This window comes from Ictidomys tridecemlineatus, unplaced genomic scaffold (genome assembly GCF_052094955.1).
Source record: "Ictidomys tridecemlineatus isolate mIctTri1 unplaced genomic scaffold, mIctTri1.hap1 Scaffold_48, whole genome shotgun sequence".
NCBI classification, from domain to species: Eukaryota; Metazoa; Chordata; class Mammalia; order Rodentia; family Sciuridae; genus Ictidomys; species Ictidomys tridecemlineatus.
Window position 1 is genome coordinate 1,364,527 of NW_027523119.1, and position 17,552 is coordinate 1,382,078.

The 17,552-nt window shown below is 37.1% G+C and overlaps 1 protein-coding gene and 1 non-coding gene across 2 annotated transcripts in view; one reads left to right on the plus strand and one right to left on the minus strand.

Annotated features, from left to right (window-relative positions):
• The first annotated feature begins 74 nt into the window (after positions 1-74).
• The window catches only part of LOC144373769 (transport and Golgi organization protein 1 homolog), a 44,637-nt gene continuing 27,159 nt past the window's right edge, over positions 75-17,552 (plus strand). The window contains exon 1 of the mRNA XM_078036772.1: positions 75-341. The gene's annotated coding sequence lies outside the window, so the exon portion shown is untranslated. The remainder of the gene's footprint in view (positions 342-17,552) is intronic.
• Positions 12,126-12,232, minus strand: LOC144373776 (U6 spliceosomal RNA). Its single transcript, XR_013433326.1, has one exon. It is a non-coding gene; the product is annotated as a U6 spliceosomal RNA (small nuclear RNA).

Sequence of the window (17,552 nt, forward strand, 5' to 3'; positions counted from 1 at the left end):
ACCTGCCTTGGGAGCATGCGCAAAACCTAGCCCCGCCCCAACTCCTCCTTTGAAGGTTGGAACGAAGTTGCCAGCCCCTTGAGCCGGTACCGGCTAACGGAAGTGAACCAAGAACTGACTATAGGATGCTGCCTTCCCATTTGTTTGGCCAGAGATTTGCATCATTCTGTCCCATCCAGAAGGTGTAAGATTTCCATTGCAAATAGAGATTGTGGAGAGGGGACGGCGGCTGGACTAGGGGAGTAAGATGTCACTTTACCTGGTGGTCCTTTGGATTTTGCTTCGCTTTCCGACGGGAGTGGTGGTGCACACCTGTAATTCCAGTGGCTCAGGAGGCTGAGGTAGGAGGATTTTGTCAGTTCTACCTTTGGTTAAACAATCCCTGCGAAAGGAAACCACATAAGCAGTAATAAATACCTAGAGCAAAGGACTCATCAGGTTATGTAAAGCCAAATCATAGAATAAGGAAAAAATAACAAAGAATTTTTATTTTAAACCATTAAGTTTATTACACAGTTAACTAAAACACACAGTGCATCTGTTTCTACCTGATGGATCATCTCCTTTTATCCTGAAGAGGTTCTTTTAGCATTGTTAATAGTAGAGATCTATTGGTATTGAATTTTCTTACTTTTTATTTATTTTAAAATGTCTATTCTGCTTTCAGTTTTGAAGAGATTTATCCTGGATTAGCAGTTTTTGTCTTCTAGCACCTTAAACCTTTCCATTAACTTTAACCTCTCATTTCTGATAAGAAGTCAGCTATCATTTTAGTCATTTTTACCAATGCATAACACACCACTTTTTTCTAATTGCCTTCAAGACCTTTTTCCTTCTAATTGATCATTTACAGTTGACTCTGATGCATCTAGATGTGATTTGCTTTGTAACTAACCTTAGTATTCACTGAGTTTCCTAAATCTCTTGACATCTTTTTTGTTAATTTGGGATAATTTTAGTCATCATTGTCTTAAATATTTTTTTTCTGTACAATTTATGCCTCTATTCTTCTAGAAATGTAATTATATGTATGTTAGGTCACTTTGTATTGATAGTAACCAAGTCTCTATTTTTTTCTTTCTAATTTTTAGACCAGATAATTTTTATTGGTCTATCTCCAAGTTAACTTTTTGCTGTTTTTGCACTATACAATCTGATGATAGATTTGTTTCATGAATTTTTCGTTTCCAATACCGTACTTTTTATTTCTTTTAAAAGAAATTTTTCATTTATATGTTGACACCCATATCTACGTATTCATTATGATTAAGCTTTTCTTTAACTCCTTGAAATTAGTTATAAAAACTATTTAAATTTTTTCTGCTAATCCTAACATCTGGGTCAGCTCACGGAACTTTTTTTATATGTGATATTTTCTCTTGTGGTTCTCATTTTTCTATCTTCTTTGCATTCTGGCAAAATTTAATGATATTCTACATGCCTATAATCCCAGCGACTCAGGAGGCTAAGGCAGGAGGATCAAGAGTTCAAAGTTAGCCTCCGCAACTAAGGGATGCACTTAGCAACTCAATGAGACCCTGTATCTAAATAAAATGCAAAAAAGGGCTGAGGTTGTGGCTCAATGGTTAAGCACCCCTGGGTTCAATCCCTGGTACCAAAAAAAATTTTTTAATTATATTCTGGTCATTTATAGACGATACATCATAGGAAGTCTGGATTATGTTTTCTTCCTATAAAGGATATTCTGTTTTATGTGTCATGCAGGCTAATTACTGGTGAATTGTTTTGATCATATTAGATTTGGTATTATTATTATTATTATTATTGTTATTATTATTATTATTTGGTTCCAGAGATTGAACTCAGGGTACTCAATTACTGAGCCACATCCCCAGACCTATTTTGTATTTTATTGAGAGACAGGGTCTTGCTGAGCTGCTTTAGCACCTCTATTTACTAAGGCTGGCTTTGAGCTCGTGATCCTCTTGCTTCATCCACCTGAGTCACTGGGATTATAAGCATATTCCGTGCCTCACTAGGTTTGGTATTTTTCTTTATTTCCATATTTCATGGTGCATTATACTTGTACATAATGGTGGGATTTGTTGTTATGTTTTCATACATATGTACAATATAGTGATAAAACTTAGCCAATATCATTCTTGAGTATTTCTCTTTTACCTGCTTTCCTCTCTCCCCTGATCCCTTTCCTCTATTCTACTGATCTCCCTTTGATTGCCCTCAGATTCCTTTCACACACACACACACCTTTCTTTTCCTTTTTCCTTTCTGGCTTCCTCATACATTTTCAGCATGAATCAATTTTGGTTTCAAATTTAGGTCTACCATTTTCCCTTTACTCTTTTTTGTGTGGTTCTTTTTGCTAAGGCTTATTTATGAACTCTTAATTAAGTACCTGATATATTAGTGAAGCTGCTGCAACCTGACTCTGCTGAAAACCTAATTTCTTCCAACATTGCCATTTAGCATCATCTTCAGTCTCCTTTATAGCAGTCAAACTCTGCTAAGCCTTAAAGAGTCTCATCTGGTACATTCATATCAAAAATAAATTTCCTCCAGGCTTTTAGTATTCTCTCTCTCTAACACACACACATAATCACATTGCACCCACCATAAATAGCTCAGACATTCTTGTCCACAAAATTCCAACCACTATGATAATCTTGCACTTTGATAATTTTCTCCTTAACTCAGTATGACCACCATCTTACTTGAGCTTCATCTCTCTGAAATTAATACCTGAAAATGTTTAGTTTTTCTAGTTTTATACTCTTTTGTGTCAGGAAAACAAATCCCGTACAGTAGAACTATAACAGTTTCAAGTAAAAGTACTAAATTAGTTATATCCTTGCCCATCAATAGTGGTAGAAGAACTTAGGTGAACTTACATAGAAACTGCAACATCTTACATACTCAACAACAATTTCATTGCCCATGGAGCCCAAAATTAATTGAAAGAGTAAACCCCAAAATGGATATCTGAAAAATAAACTGGTCAAAATTAGTAAGGCAATCAGAGTTAAATAATCATATATTTTACCAATAGCACTAGCTTAAAAGTATGGGTCTACAATAAGTAGAAAAATACAAGTTAATGGCTAGAGTCATAAAAGTTTCTATTATGATAGGCAGTCTCTTATGATGCTTTAATATTATATGATAGTTGTGAAATGATTACAAACTAATAATGAACATAATCTATTTGCAGATTAAAATGTTCTTCCCTGTATTATCTACAAATTTTAGATACACCTCAAAATGCCCTGGAAAAGAAATTTCTTAAGTCTCATCAAAATGAACTGCCAGGTTTTTTCCTACATTTGACATGACACAGTGCCAAGATTTCTAGTCCTGAATACACACTTTCTATAGGGAAGAGACATATATCTTGGCAATTAATAGATCATTTATCTCATTTCATACAGCCAATTTTAGTCGTAAGAAAAGAAATGTTTATGTATTCATTCTGCTGACTTTAGTCTATAATCTAATCATGGATCAACAAACTTTTTCTGAAAAGAGACTGATAATAAACATATTAGACTTTGTAGGCAAGTCTTAATTGCCACTCAAATGCCAGTGTAGCACAAAAACAGCCTAGACTATGGGTAAATAATATAAGCTTCTGTGTTCTAATAAAACTTTGTTTACAAAAGCAAGTGTCATTGTTGGACACCGTGGTGTGCTCCAACAGTCACAACTACTCAGAAAGCTGAGGCAGGAAGATTACTTGAGCCTAGGAGTTCAGGCCAGCCTGGGAAATAAGAAAGAAAGAAAGAGAGAGAGGGGGGGGGAGAGGGAGGGAGGGAGGGAAGGAGGGAAGGGAGAGAGAGAGAGGAATGAATGAAAGAAAGAAAGAGAAAAAAGGAATAAAGGGAACAATTTAAAAAAACAGTGTCAGGCTTACAGCTATGATTTGCTCAACACTGTTCCAGAGTATTAATGTTATGCTCACAATAGATGTTTGGCTAGGCTGTATACATACATACATACATACATACATACATATATACATGAAAGCAATTTTGTTCTTTTGTTTGCTTTCTTTTATTTTTTCCATTTTTTTGTTGATACATTATAGTCGTAAATCATGGCAGTATTTGTCGTTACATATTTCCACATGCACAATATAACACTACAGTTTGGCCAATATCATTCCCCAGTATTTTCCCTTCACTCCTCCCTCTCCTGGTCTCTTTCCTACACTCTACTGATCTCCATTTGATTTTCACTTTTTTTTCCTTTTTCCTCTCTTGCTTCCACATCCGAGAGAAAACATAGGCTCCCTTGATCTTATGAGTTTAGCTTATTTTGTGTAACAGAATGTTCTCAAGTTTCATCCATTTTCCAGCAAATGACATAATTCACCTTTATGGCTGAATAAAGCTCCATTGTGTGTATATGCCACATTTTCTTTATTTATTCATCCTTGATAAGCACCTAGTTTGGTTCCATAGTTTGGCAACTGTGAATTGTGCTGCTATAAACATGGGTATGCATGTACTACTCTAGTATTATGACTTTAATTCATTAGGATAAACATTGAGTAGTTGTATAGCTGGGTTATATGGTGGTCTCCTGCCTAGTCTTTTGAGGAACCTCCATACTGATTTCAATAGTGGTTATATTCATTTATAATCCTATCAACAGAGAAAAAAGTGTCCCTTCTTCTCCACATTCTCTCTAGCATTTATTATTGTGCATATTCTTTTTTTTAAGTAGTTGGACACAATACCTTTATTTTTATTTATTTATTTTTAATGTGGTGCTGAGGATCGAACCCAGGGCCTTGCACGTGCTAGACAAGCAATGTGCTGTTGAGCCACAACCCCAGCCCCATATCGTTCATATTCTTGATGGCTGCTATTCTGACTAAAGTGAGATGAAAGCTCACTGTAGTTTTGATTTGCATTTCCCTAATTGCTAATGATGTTGAACATTTTTATAGATTTGTTGTCCATTTTTATTTCTTCTTTTGAGAAGTATCTGTTTAATTCATTTGCCCAATTAAGCTAGGTTATTTGAGGTTTTGGTGTTAAGTTTTTAAAAGTTTCTTATATAGTTTGGATATTAATCCTGTGTCAAAGAGTAGTTAGCAGGGTTGGGGATGTGGCTCAAGCGGTAGCACGCTCGCCTGGCATGCATGCAGTACAGGTTCGATCCTCAGCATCACATACAAACAAAGATGTTGTGTCCGCCAAAAACTAAAAAATAAATATTAAAAAATTCTCTCTCACTCTCTTAAAAAAAAAGAGTAGTTAGCAAATATATTTTCTCCAATTCCTTAGGTTCTTTCTTCATGTTACTAATTGTTTCCTTTGCTGTGCAGAAGCTTTTTAATTTGATGCCATTCTGTTTATTAACTTTTGTCATTATTTTCTGAGCTTTAGGAGTTCTAATAAGAAAGTCATTGCCTGTACCTATATGCTGGAGTCTCAAATGTATATTTTCTTCCAAGGATTTGCATAGTTTCTGGTCTAATTCCTGGGCTTTTGATCTCTTTCAAGTTTGTACAGGGTCTAATCTTATTTGTCTACATATGGATAACCAATTTTCCTGGCACCACTTGTTTAAAGCCTGTCTTTTCTCCCAATATGTTTTTGGCATCTTTGTCAAGAATCAGATGAGTGTTAACTGTGTTGGATCTTTTTCTGTGTCTTCTCTTCTTTCCCATTGGTCTATGTATCTGGTTTTATGACAGAGCCATGCAGTGGTTATTTCCATAGCTTTGTAGTACAATTTGAAGTCAGGTATTGTGATGATGCCTCCAGCTTGCTTTATTGACTTAGAATTGTTTTGGCTATTCTGAATATTTTATTCTTCCAAATGGATTTCAGGACTGTTTGTTCTAGTTCTGGAAAAATGACATTTATTATTATTATTATTATTATTTTAAATTTATATATGACAACAGAATGCTTTACAATTCATATTACATATATAGAGCACAATTTTTCATATCTCTCATTGTATACTAAGTATATTCACACCAATTCATGGGTATTTTGATGGGAATTGCATCAAATCTGTATGTTGCTCCTAAAACCAATTTCAAACATATACAATCATATTAGTAGTGATTTTAGTGTCCAAAAAGAGATCTACTAAACAATAATTACTGGGCTGGTTTGGTGACTTGTAGTCCTAACTACTCAGAAGGCCAAGCCAGGAGGATTGCTTGAGTCCAGGTGTTGGAGATCAGGTTAGGCAACATAGCAAGACCCCCATCTTAAAAATAATAATAATTACTGATGTCAAAACACATCTCAATCATTATGCTAGTTACCAACTCTTCATTGTTTTCCTTGAAACTCTAATATACAATTAGTGAATGCCAATTTAGGACTAATTGTGCTGTTTTATAGAGGAGAAAGCTGATTATAATAGTAAGTGAAATCATCTGTCATGAACTGATTTGTGTTTATTTAATCACAATTATCATGCTGATGACTCTACATATTAAGTCTCCACCTATAGTCCCCTAGGTGCTAATTTTAAAAAACGTGAGTTTTCATTAAAAATAAGAAAAGAAACCCCTCCATATGCATTTCAATAATTCAAATTGTATCATAATTTGACTATTAACACAAGGGAAAATCAATGCAACTAATTCAGATTTAAATTCAAGATTACACAGTGCAAAAGAGGGAATAGTCTTGGAAAGGGAAGTAGAAAAATGTAAGATCCCTCTTAGAGGTCAGAAAAAATAAAATAAAATTTCCTTCAGAATAACAACTGGACATAAAGCTTTCAAGAAATGTTAGCTACTAGCTTTCTTCTCTGACAATCGGTTTTGTCAGTTGGTTCCCACTAAGTTGTGGACTTTTTCCGACCAGGACCAGATATCTTGTCTTTTGATTTTCATCCACTCCCACACCATGCTAGGGCTTTGGTAGCACAAAATGAGAATTAAAAATATGCTTTTGAATTAAATAATTTCTTCCCTTACGGATAAAGATAAGAATCTCAAGATCTTAGCCTGAAGACTAATGTCCATCTCTCTGCCCCCACCTGTCCCCGCCTTAAAAAAAAAGCAGGCCACTGTCTCCAGTTTACACCCTCACTCACAGTTCTATTCACCTTCCCCTTTCCTAATCAGAGGGATCTTGGGGTGGGGCTTCAAGGAACCTCAAAGAGATTGAAGGGGAGGGAGCCTGGAACCATAGACTAGCTGTGACAAGTCATGGGTGGGATTTGGTAGTTCAGAAAAGGAGGTACCAGACCAGGAATGGGGGATGGGAGTGATGGTGAAGTGGAGTGGGCTAGTTTAGGATGGACCAGAAATGAGACATTAAGGAAAGCCAGAAAGGACCAGTTGGCAGGGGTGGGGGATGGGTGGGTGACTACTAGAATCATGTGGAGGGTCGCTTGTGAGGTCACAGGAGCAAAGGCAGGTGATTGGACGAGAAGGAGAGTTCTAGTTGCCAAGGCAGCGACTAGAGGAGAAGGTCTTCAGTCCATGAGAAGGTCTTGACTAGAGAAGGACGGAGCTCCAGCTCCGTGTGTTCTCCAGTAGAGTCTGTGGATTGACCCCCAGATATCCCTGCTGAGGTGTCACCCGGGAAAGGCTTAAGCCTTCCCGGGCGCCACCCCTCTGTGCTTTGCTACCCACCCCACCCGCCCCCCTGAGCCCCGCCTCCGCCCCCTGACGCCCGCCACAGCCTACTCCACCCTGTCACCGACTCCCCAAGGTGACCACAACATGGCTGCAGCGCCAGTGCTGCTCTTCTTGCTGTTCGTGCTGTGGCTGACCTGGTGAGTGCCGGGCCAACTGGACCCGAGCACCGGCTGGCCCTTGTGGAAGCACAAACTCTGTGCAGACGACGAATGCAGCAGTGAGTCCACAGGTGGGCGGGCAGCCCAGGGTCTCCGTGGTGGCTCTTTGGGGCCGCATGGGGCTCTGATCCCCCGGTCCCCTGCCCCGTGGGCTGGGCTAGGGGGTCGTAGGATGACGGGTGGGGCACAGGAGTGACAGAGCCTCAGGACCCTGCGTGTGTCCCCTCCGGCTCTGCCGGCGCCTCAGCCAGCCCGCTCAGGTTGCTGAGATGCTGAGCCTATGGTGCAGACTTCACCAGCAGTCAAATTCATAGACCAATAGTGAATGGAGGGCCTGGGGTTGTAGCTCAGTGGTAGAGCGCTTGTCTAACATGTGAGGCACTGGGTTTGATTCTCAGAACTGCATACAAATAAATAAAATAAAGGTCCATCAAAAACTAAACTAAAAAAAATTAGGCAAAAGCTTAAAAAAATAGTAGTGAATGGGAATCTCAGGGTTGAGAAAGACCTTAGAAGCAACTGGTCCAACTTCTTAATAACTGCATGTTGGACTCCTGCTGTTTAATCAAACGTACCCCAGGCTGTAACTCATACTGAAATTCCACCCCTACAAGCTCTCAGTTCTTACTGGAATTCTACCTCATTCACAGAGCCTCAATGCAGGTCTGTATCCAATTCCCTTTAGTCTCTCTTGATATTACTGTGTTCTTTTTAAATAGCTGTCATCTGTGCATTCAATAAATAATTGTTGAGTATCTCTGCCAGGTGCCAGATACTGTGTTAAGCCTTGGCTCATTCCACCTGCAAATCTGCAAACCAAGACTCCCTCTATTTCAGCTTTCCTAAAATTTTAAACACAAGGTTTCACCAGCACTAAATCCATGTTTGTTGAATGTGACCCTGGTCTATATATCTCTGGTTTTAAATTTTCCCTTGAGTGAATATTGTTCTGGTAGCAGTTCTATGGCCATTGAAGTAGTGGAGAGTAGACTAGAGATTGTTCATTTTATAATTGAAGGGTCTAATAGCTCTAATTAGGATTATGAAGTTTTCTTCTCTGTGTTAATTGTCTTTAGGAGAGCCAAATATTCCAGGCACTGTGACTCATATATTTAGTGAAACACTCGATGAATATTGAAACTGAAGAGAGACAATTCTTATTCTATAGCATAAAATAAAATAGCCATTTCCCCTTTCAATTTTAGAGCTACTTATAACAGAAGGTACTCCTGTTGATGCTGCTGATACAGAAAACCAACTAGAGATAAAGGTGGAAGAGCCAGAAGATGCCACCACCATACTTTTCTTGTTACATTCATTCTTGCTTTATTTGTCTAAGATGGTAAGTTTGACATAGTTTCTTCAATTAGAATGTTGATTATTTATTAGTTTTTAAGTGGCTTCTGGTCATGAAGTGAAGAACTTAAAATGTCTTTATGAAAATTACTCCTGATCCTTTGAGTAGATAGCTCCTGAAACAAAAGCCATAGGGGTGTGGCTTTAATGGCTACTTGGTTTAGCACATGAGGAAGATTTGCTGTCTACCAAGGCTGGACATTTGCACACCTATAAAAACTTGGTTCTTCCCCTCAGAACCTTTCATTCTGGCAGGGAGATAACAGCATTCACTTGAAACACAGTAAGATAATGACAGAAAGAGAGGTATTTATTCGATGGTAGAACATTATTGTCCATAAATGCATTTATTATGGTTGGAAGGGTGATCAATAAGGTCAGAAAGTGGTTGAGATGTGTTTGAAGCACAGGCAAAGGGCAAACAGGAGTCTGACATGTGGTTTGTTGTTGATTAGACAGGCTGGGGTGGTGGGGGAAGCTGGCAGTCAGAAGAAATGTGTTCAGAGAAATGGAAACATGAAGAAAGGATATTTGGGGAGGGCAGGAGAATGTGAATAGTTGGTGTTGTAAAGCGTGAAGTTGGAGGGGGATGGGCCTGTTGGAGAGGCCAGCAAATCTTAACTGAAGTCATGAGCCAAAGTAGCATTAGACCATTAATAGTGGGGATCCTTAGAAAGTTTTAAGAATGAAAAGGAATTAGGTTAGATCTGTTTCTTAGAAAGAGTCACTTAAGGCTGATCTTTCTAAAGAAAATCATGATTCAAACAAGACATTTAATCTGTCTAGAAGCTTATCTAAGCATTTTAGGACTTACCTCCCCCCCATTGGTATTTGTTGATATTGGACTTTTAGAATTTAATTATAGGAATGAGAAAGCTTTTAGAGGTTGGAGGTCCTAGGGCCTTTGTGACAGTAATCCTCCTCAACTGAAGTTGTTTCCTGTAGATTGTGTTATTTCAAGGCTTGTGTAAGAAAGATGATGTTGTTGTTTTCCTTGTAAAATGTATAGATTTTGAAGCCAGGTAGATGTGGTTTCAAATCCCAAGGTTATCATTTAGAAGTTTGGGCAAATAAGTAAACTTTTGAAAAAAGTTTTCCTCATCTGAAAAATGTAGATAATGCTTACTCCAATCATAAGAATTAAATGATTTGACAAGGTAAAATGTCTGGTGAGGTGTCTGGCATTTTGAAGGGTTTTACCCCTACGCACCCCCTAATTCTCATGTAGGCAGTCAGAAGGTGGTATAAATCAATGAATACCTGGGGAGGAAAGACCACCAGGGTGGAAAAGATGTGGTGGGGAGAAACAAATCATTTTTCAGTTGGCTCCATGTTTGTTCATGATGGTGGCAGCCATCTGGGTAAGGGGTATGTACAAGCCAGGCAGTTAGAATAATGATATTTCCAGTGATTAAAGCAGTCTTCCACAGTCATAATTTGATTATCAGAATGAATCAGCATCACTTGGAAAGTTAACAGCCTCACGATATGGAAAGGATTTCTTTATTCATATTTTTAGGTATGCACAGAGCCCTCCTCTAGGTCTAGGTCAGGGGACACGAATGTGGTGCAGGTGTGTCAGTGATTGTACGGTGATAGGTAAGACATAGACGTGAGTGGCAAAGAAGAGGCACAATGTTAAAAGACTGATTTGAAAGGAGATTTCAAAAAGGCATTTTGATGGCCCAGTATGTACAGGACATTGTGTGAGGACTAAAAGAGTCTAACAGGTGTAAGGCATGATTGTGATTTTTGAAAGCCTTAAGAAAAGGACTTAACAAATATATGCAAAAATTATGAACAAATCAATGTAAAATCTTAAACAAGTAGTATGATATCTGATAGGACTGGAGAGTAATAGGCTCTGATGTGTTTGGGAGATGTGCACCAATCAGGTTCATTGATCAATGGAATCTTAGTAGAATCTTAGTGTTAGAAGAAACCTTGGAAGGCTGTTAGTCTAGTTTCTCACTCATTGCTGTTATTTTCTTTACTGTGGCCCTGACGAGTAGTTATGAGGCCTGTACACCAGTATTTCCTAGCATGAGTCACTCTCTTACAAGGCTATATGTTCTTCTGTTGTCTAGTTCATCCTTGTATTGACTCCAAATTTTCCTCCACATGATTTCCTCTATAAAACTGAATTCTTTTCTACATAGAAATCCTTTAAATATTTGAAGTTATATCTTAATTTAAAAATTATTTTTAGTATTTTTATCATGGAAACTTTCAAATAAGAGCAGAGAGAATAGTAGGGGACTATAGGTAACCATAACATACTGTACATTTTAGAATACTAGAAGAAAAGGTTGTGAAAGTTTTACCATAGAGAAATGATGTTTGAGGAGGTAGATATATTTAACTGATTTAAACGTTACATAGTGTAATCATGCATCAAAATGTCATGTTACCTACTTCAATAATTATAATGTTTGTTTCTATGTACTAGTTAAAAAATAAATTTAATTAGAAAAGCTTTAAAGAAAAGCACAGAGAGTAGTATAATGAACCCACGGGCCATCACCCAACTTAACAGTAATTCCTTGATAGCTAATATCAGTGAGTTTTTTTTAATTTGTTCTAATTGGTTATACATGATAGCAGAATGCATTTCGATTCATTGTATATAAATGGAACAAAACTTTTCCTAGTTGTACACAACACATTTGTATTCCTACATGTACCTCGGGTAATAAGGTTCATCTCATTCCACCATCTTTCCTATCCCTATGCCCCGTCACCTGTCCTACCTCCCCTTTGCCCAGTCAAAGTTCCTCCATTCTTTCCATGCCTCTTACCACCCACCTTACCCCCATTATGGGTCAGCATCCACTTTCAGAGAGAACATACAGCTTTTGGTTTTTGGGATTGGCTTACTTCCCTTAACCTGATATTCCCATTCACCCGCAGATGCCGTAATTTTTTTCTCTTTTAAGGCTATAAGTAATATTCCATTTCATATATGTACCACAGTTTCTTTATCCATTCATCTGTTGAAGGGTTGGTTCCACAAAACTATGGAATGCTTCACAAATGTGGGTGTCATCCTTGCTCAGGGACCATGCTAATTTTTTCTGTATTGTTCCAATTTTAGTATATGTGCTGCCAAAGCAAGCACACTCTGAGTTTTAACAAATGTAGATGCCCATGTAAAAACTACCATAATCAAGATATAGAATAGTTTTTTCACTAGAAAAGGGGTTTCCTTGGGATCCTTCCCAGTGAGTTCCTTCACCACCTGTTCCAGGCAACCACTGATAACTTTTTTTTTAAACTATAGATTCATTTTTCCTACAGTACTATTTCATATATATGCCACTATAAATGGACTCATTTATATCTAGGAGTGCAATTGCCTCCTATGTTTAATGTATGTTTTTATCTTATGTGATACTGTCAAGCCATGCTAAAAAATGACCACAATCATTTTATATTTCCACCAGCAATTTAGGAGACTTCCACTTGACTTCATCTTCACTAGCACTTGGGCCATTCTAGTGGGTATGTCTTTGTGAGTTTATTTCCTGATAATTAATGATATTGAGTGAACTTTTTTTTTCTTTTGAGATAGGGTCTCACTAACTTGCTTAGGCCCTTGATAAGTTGCCAGCCTCAAACTTGGGATCCTCCTGCCTCAACCTTCTGAGTTGCTGGGATTACAGACATGTGCCATGATGCCTGGATCAAATACTTCTTCATGAGCTTGTTGACCATACTGTTTTTGTATGTCAACTCTCTCTGGCTAGCTGGAATCCAGACTTCTCCCAGCTCAGTGCCAACTGTGGGATTGGTTAGCTTATAGTTGTTCTTGGCCCTCGCAGGTACTGCTTAGAATGTAGCCCCAAACTGAAGACCACCTCCATGCAGATTTCTGGAACTCTCTTTCTTTGTGGCTCCCATCTTTCTGGTAGTTTTCTCTACATATTTTTGGCTGCTTAATCTCCTGGAACTCTGGTCTCTCTCTCCTCAGTGAGACTGTTATGCCCTATTTGGGTTCCCCTTCCCAAACTGAGGTCTAGAGGGTGCCTCCAGGTGAAATGCTCATCTATTTGTTCTCCTGCTCTTAGGGGTGACAGTTGCATGTCCCTTGTGGCTTTCTATCTGAAAAATAGCTCTTTAAAAATATATTTTGACTGGGCATGGTGGCACATGCCTTAATCCTAGTGGCTCGGGAGGCTGAGACAGGAGGATCATGAGTTCAAAGCCAAAAGTGAGGTGCTAAGTAACTCAGTGAGACCCTGTCTCTAAATAAAATACAAAATGGGGCTGAGACTGGGGATGTGGCTCAGTGATCAAGTGCTTCTGAGTTTAATACCTGATACCAAAATATATATATATATATATATATATATATATATATATATATATATATATATATATATATATATATATATATATATATATATTCCAACTTTCTGGTTGCTTTCAGTGGGAGAACAAGTCTCATATAAGTTACTCTCTATTGATTTATCCTTTTGTTGTAACTTTTTGCGATAATTGAAAAAAATATGTTTGTGGGACTTCTAGGATATATTGTAGCTTTGGTGAATAAATGACATCCCCCTGGTACAACAATTTAACCTGTTTTCTCTATTGCCTTTTTTTTGTTTGTTTGTTTGGTGGTGTTGGGGATTGAACCTCGGGCTCCATGCATTCTAGGCAAGTGCTGAGCTAACAACCTCAGCCTTTCTCTGTTGCTTTATATTTCTTGGAAATTGGTAGTCAGGTTTAGGTTCAATTCTGTTTATTATGAAAACTTAATAAAATATTAAATTGACATCTGCATGTCCTCTCCTTTGATGTTGACTACTAGTCAACAGTGACCTTGGTGAGATTTGCTAATATATTACAGGTTGCAAAATAGCAATGGTCTGAGTTGCTGGGATTTTTCTTTCTTCATTTAAAGGCTGGGATGCCTATACAAATAAAAATTTATGATTGATTATTCTTTCTTTCTTTCTTTTTTTTTTGTACTGGGGATTAAACTCAGGGGCACTTGGCTAGTGAGCCATATCCCCAGCCTTATTTTGTATTTTATTTATATACAGGGTCTCACTGAGTTGCTTAGCAATTCGCTTTTGCTGAGGCTGACTTTGAACTTGCTATCTTCCCTCCTCAGCCTCCCGAACTACTGGGATTACAAGTGTGTGCCACGACACCTGGCTATGATTGATTATTCTTTACACAGATATTTGGTTTGTATAGTTAAGGCAGGAGATAAACATTTGATTCCTTTTCTTCATTACTTTTCAGAATAGTAAGGTGGTATTCTAGCATTATCAAATGATACCCAAAGGGGCTTTTGAAATCTTTTTAACTTTTATTTAAGAGTCAATATGACGTCATGCATTTAAAAATATTGGGTGTGTTTAATCCAGTTAGGAATAGTAATTGTTCTTACCTGATGCTCAATTTCTCCCCCTTTTGCCTTGTAGAAGCCTCTTTATCTTGGCTCCTGGGACCATTTGCCACCACCTAGTGGTCATTGTTACCTATTTCCCTTGCTTTTGAACTATGAGATATTCCAAGTTCATCTTAAACATTCCCTGTCCAGACCTTGAAGGAACTATTTCTCTAAAAGAACTTTGGTTCCTTTCAATAGGAAATGATATTTAGAGGCTACATTCCAAGTACTAGGATTGCTTATTGCTCAAATTGACTGTCATTTGTAGGCCTTTTTAGTGAACAAAGCTCAGAAATATGTGGGGATTTTTCATCATGTCATTTAGATAATTCCCATGAAAATTCAGGAGAGATTTTACTTCACTTCATCTATCTTAGATTTGTGTTTTCTTTCTCTGATGTTGGAGTTCCAGTTTTCAATGACATCAGTATAATTGTTTACAGTCTTGTGCCACTTAATGACATTTTGGTCATTAGTGCATAATAATGGAGCTAAAAAATTCTTGTCACCTAGTATTTTTAATATCTTTTTTGTGTTTTGATATGTTTAGATATATAAACATTTACAATGTTACAATTGTCTACAGAATTCAGTATAATAATATCTTATAGGTTTTTATCCCCAAAGCGATGATATACCATATATGAATACCTACGTGTGGAAATGGCTATATTTTCTAGGTTTGTATAAGTATGCTCAATGATGTTTACATGCTGAAATTGCCTAAGATGTGTTTCTCAGAATTTATTCCCATCATTAAGCAACACAAGACTATATTTATGTTATTTAAAATACTTTCAGGAATGTATTCCTGAAATGAAATTCTCTTGTCTTTAAGCTATATCCCACTAAGGTATGTTTGAACTAATTCATTTCTGTGGTTTGTCACCAACTTGATGTCACAGGTTGTTTCATTTTTGCTTTCAATATTTAGGTATTACTTTATAAAGATTTTTTTGTTTATTTTACAATTATTTAAATATTTAGAAGAGCCAAAGTTAATTTGTAAAAATAAGTTGTTTCTGTTTTCTAGTACTGGTGATTGAACCCAGGGCTCCTATCCACTGAGCCACATACCTAGCCTCTTTATTTTTTATTTAGAGATAGTTCTCACTAAATTGCGTAGGGACTTGCTAAGTTGCTGAGGCTAGCTTTGAACTTGTGATTCTCCTGCCTGATTTTGAAAGAATTCTAGCTTTTGTCCCAGTTCTGTCTACCCTGATGTTACTCTCTTTTATAGTTAACTTTTAAAATTTATTTCATTATGTATTCTGTTATTAAAAAAATAAGCAAATGAGAAAAGGGATATGTAGCTCAGTGGTAGAGCACTTGCCTACCATACATGAGGCCATGTGTTCAATCCCCAGCACCATAAAAAGAAAAAGAAAAGCAAATGATTTTTACATCTAGCTATGATAGCTTTATATAGGTACTGGCTTCACCTTCCCAACTGAAACAACTAAAATAAATATGAAAAAAAACCCACAAACAGATAAAATTTGAAGATCCAGCAACATTGAAGATCAAGCAACAAAGAATGATTCTGGAAACATAAGGAACAAATGCTGTGAGCTCTTTAGTTGTCCCAGCTTTTACTATGTTAAGAGATTCCCAAGCCATGACAAAGAAGGGGAAGTCAGGCAGAACCAGAGGATACCATGAATTGAGAGATGGTGCTGAGATTCCAGGAAAACCGAAGTGACTAGAATTCACAGGGTGGAGTACCAAAAGAAGGTTGCTACATTGAGAGACAATTCTGGAAATCTGTGAAAGGCTCTCTGAGTGTTCAGCAGGGTATTGATCTGCACATAAGTGTGATGAAACTGCTTAGCAAGTCAGAGAAACAATCTTAAGTGATTAGAAGGAACAGGTCCTAACACAGGGACCAGAATAGCACCTGGAAAAAACTATCTAAGGAAGTTGGGTAGAATAATCAGAAGGGCGTTACCTCGGACTGACTATTACAATTTATGTAATACCTAGCAAATATTCAGACCCAAGAGAATCAAATTGTTTCCAGTAATTTAATTGTATACAAAATATTAAGAATAGTAATTCGTAATGTATGGCATCGAATCAAAGCTTACCAGGCATGCAAAGAAGCAAGAAAAATACAATCCACAATGATGAGGAGAAGAATCATCCAATCAAAGCCAACCGAGAACTGCCGGAGATGTTAGAATGAGGTAATGGCATTTTTTAAAAAGTTATTACTACTATATTTCGTGTGTTAAAAAGGTAAAAAGAGATATAGAAGATACATTTTAAGAAAATCAGACTTCTAGAGTTGAAAATATATGATAAACACAGTGGATGGGATTAATGTCAGAATAAGCATTTGTGATGAAATTGTTAGTGAACTTGAGGACATAACAGGAGAAGTACCCCAAATGAAACACAGGGAAAATTTCTTCTGTTAAAGAAAAGTGAACCAGAGCATCAGTGAGCTGTGGGACAGTTTCAAGTTGAGCGTTGAGAGGTATTCAGAAAAATATTTTAAGAAATGATGGCCAAAAATTTTCAAAAATTTGTGAAAACTGTACATCTGCAGATCCAAGATATTAAAAGGAACTAGAGTACAAAAAGCATGAATAAAGCTATATCAAGGTATATTATATCATAAATAAATTGCTCAAAACCAGTGATAAAGAGCAATCTTAGCAGTTAGAGAAAACATTTATGTAGAGAAGAACTAAGGATGACATCAGATTTCTTGTCAGAAATTAGGCATAAGAGAATATAGTGGAGTGATACCTTTAATATATTTGAAGAGTAATAATGTTGGCCGATAATATCATGCCCAGTGAAATATCTTTCTAAAATGAAGACTTGTACTGACATACAAGCTGAAAGAATTCACCCTACACTTGCACCAAGACAGCAGATGGAAATAATGGAATAAAGGAGTAAAGAACACTGAAAATGGTGACTGTGTGCATAAATATTTAAAATAATTTTTCTTATTTGAACATTTTAAAAAGTCATTGACTGTTTAAAGACAAACATCAGTGTAGTATGGGATTTAGAAAACATG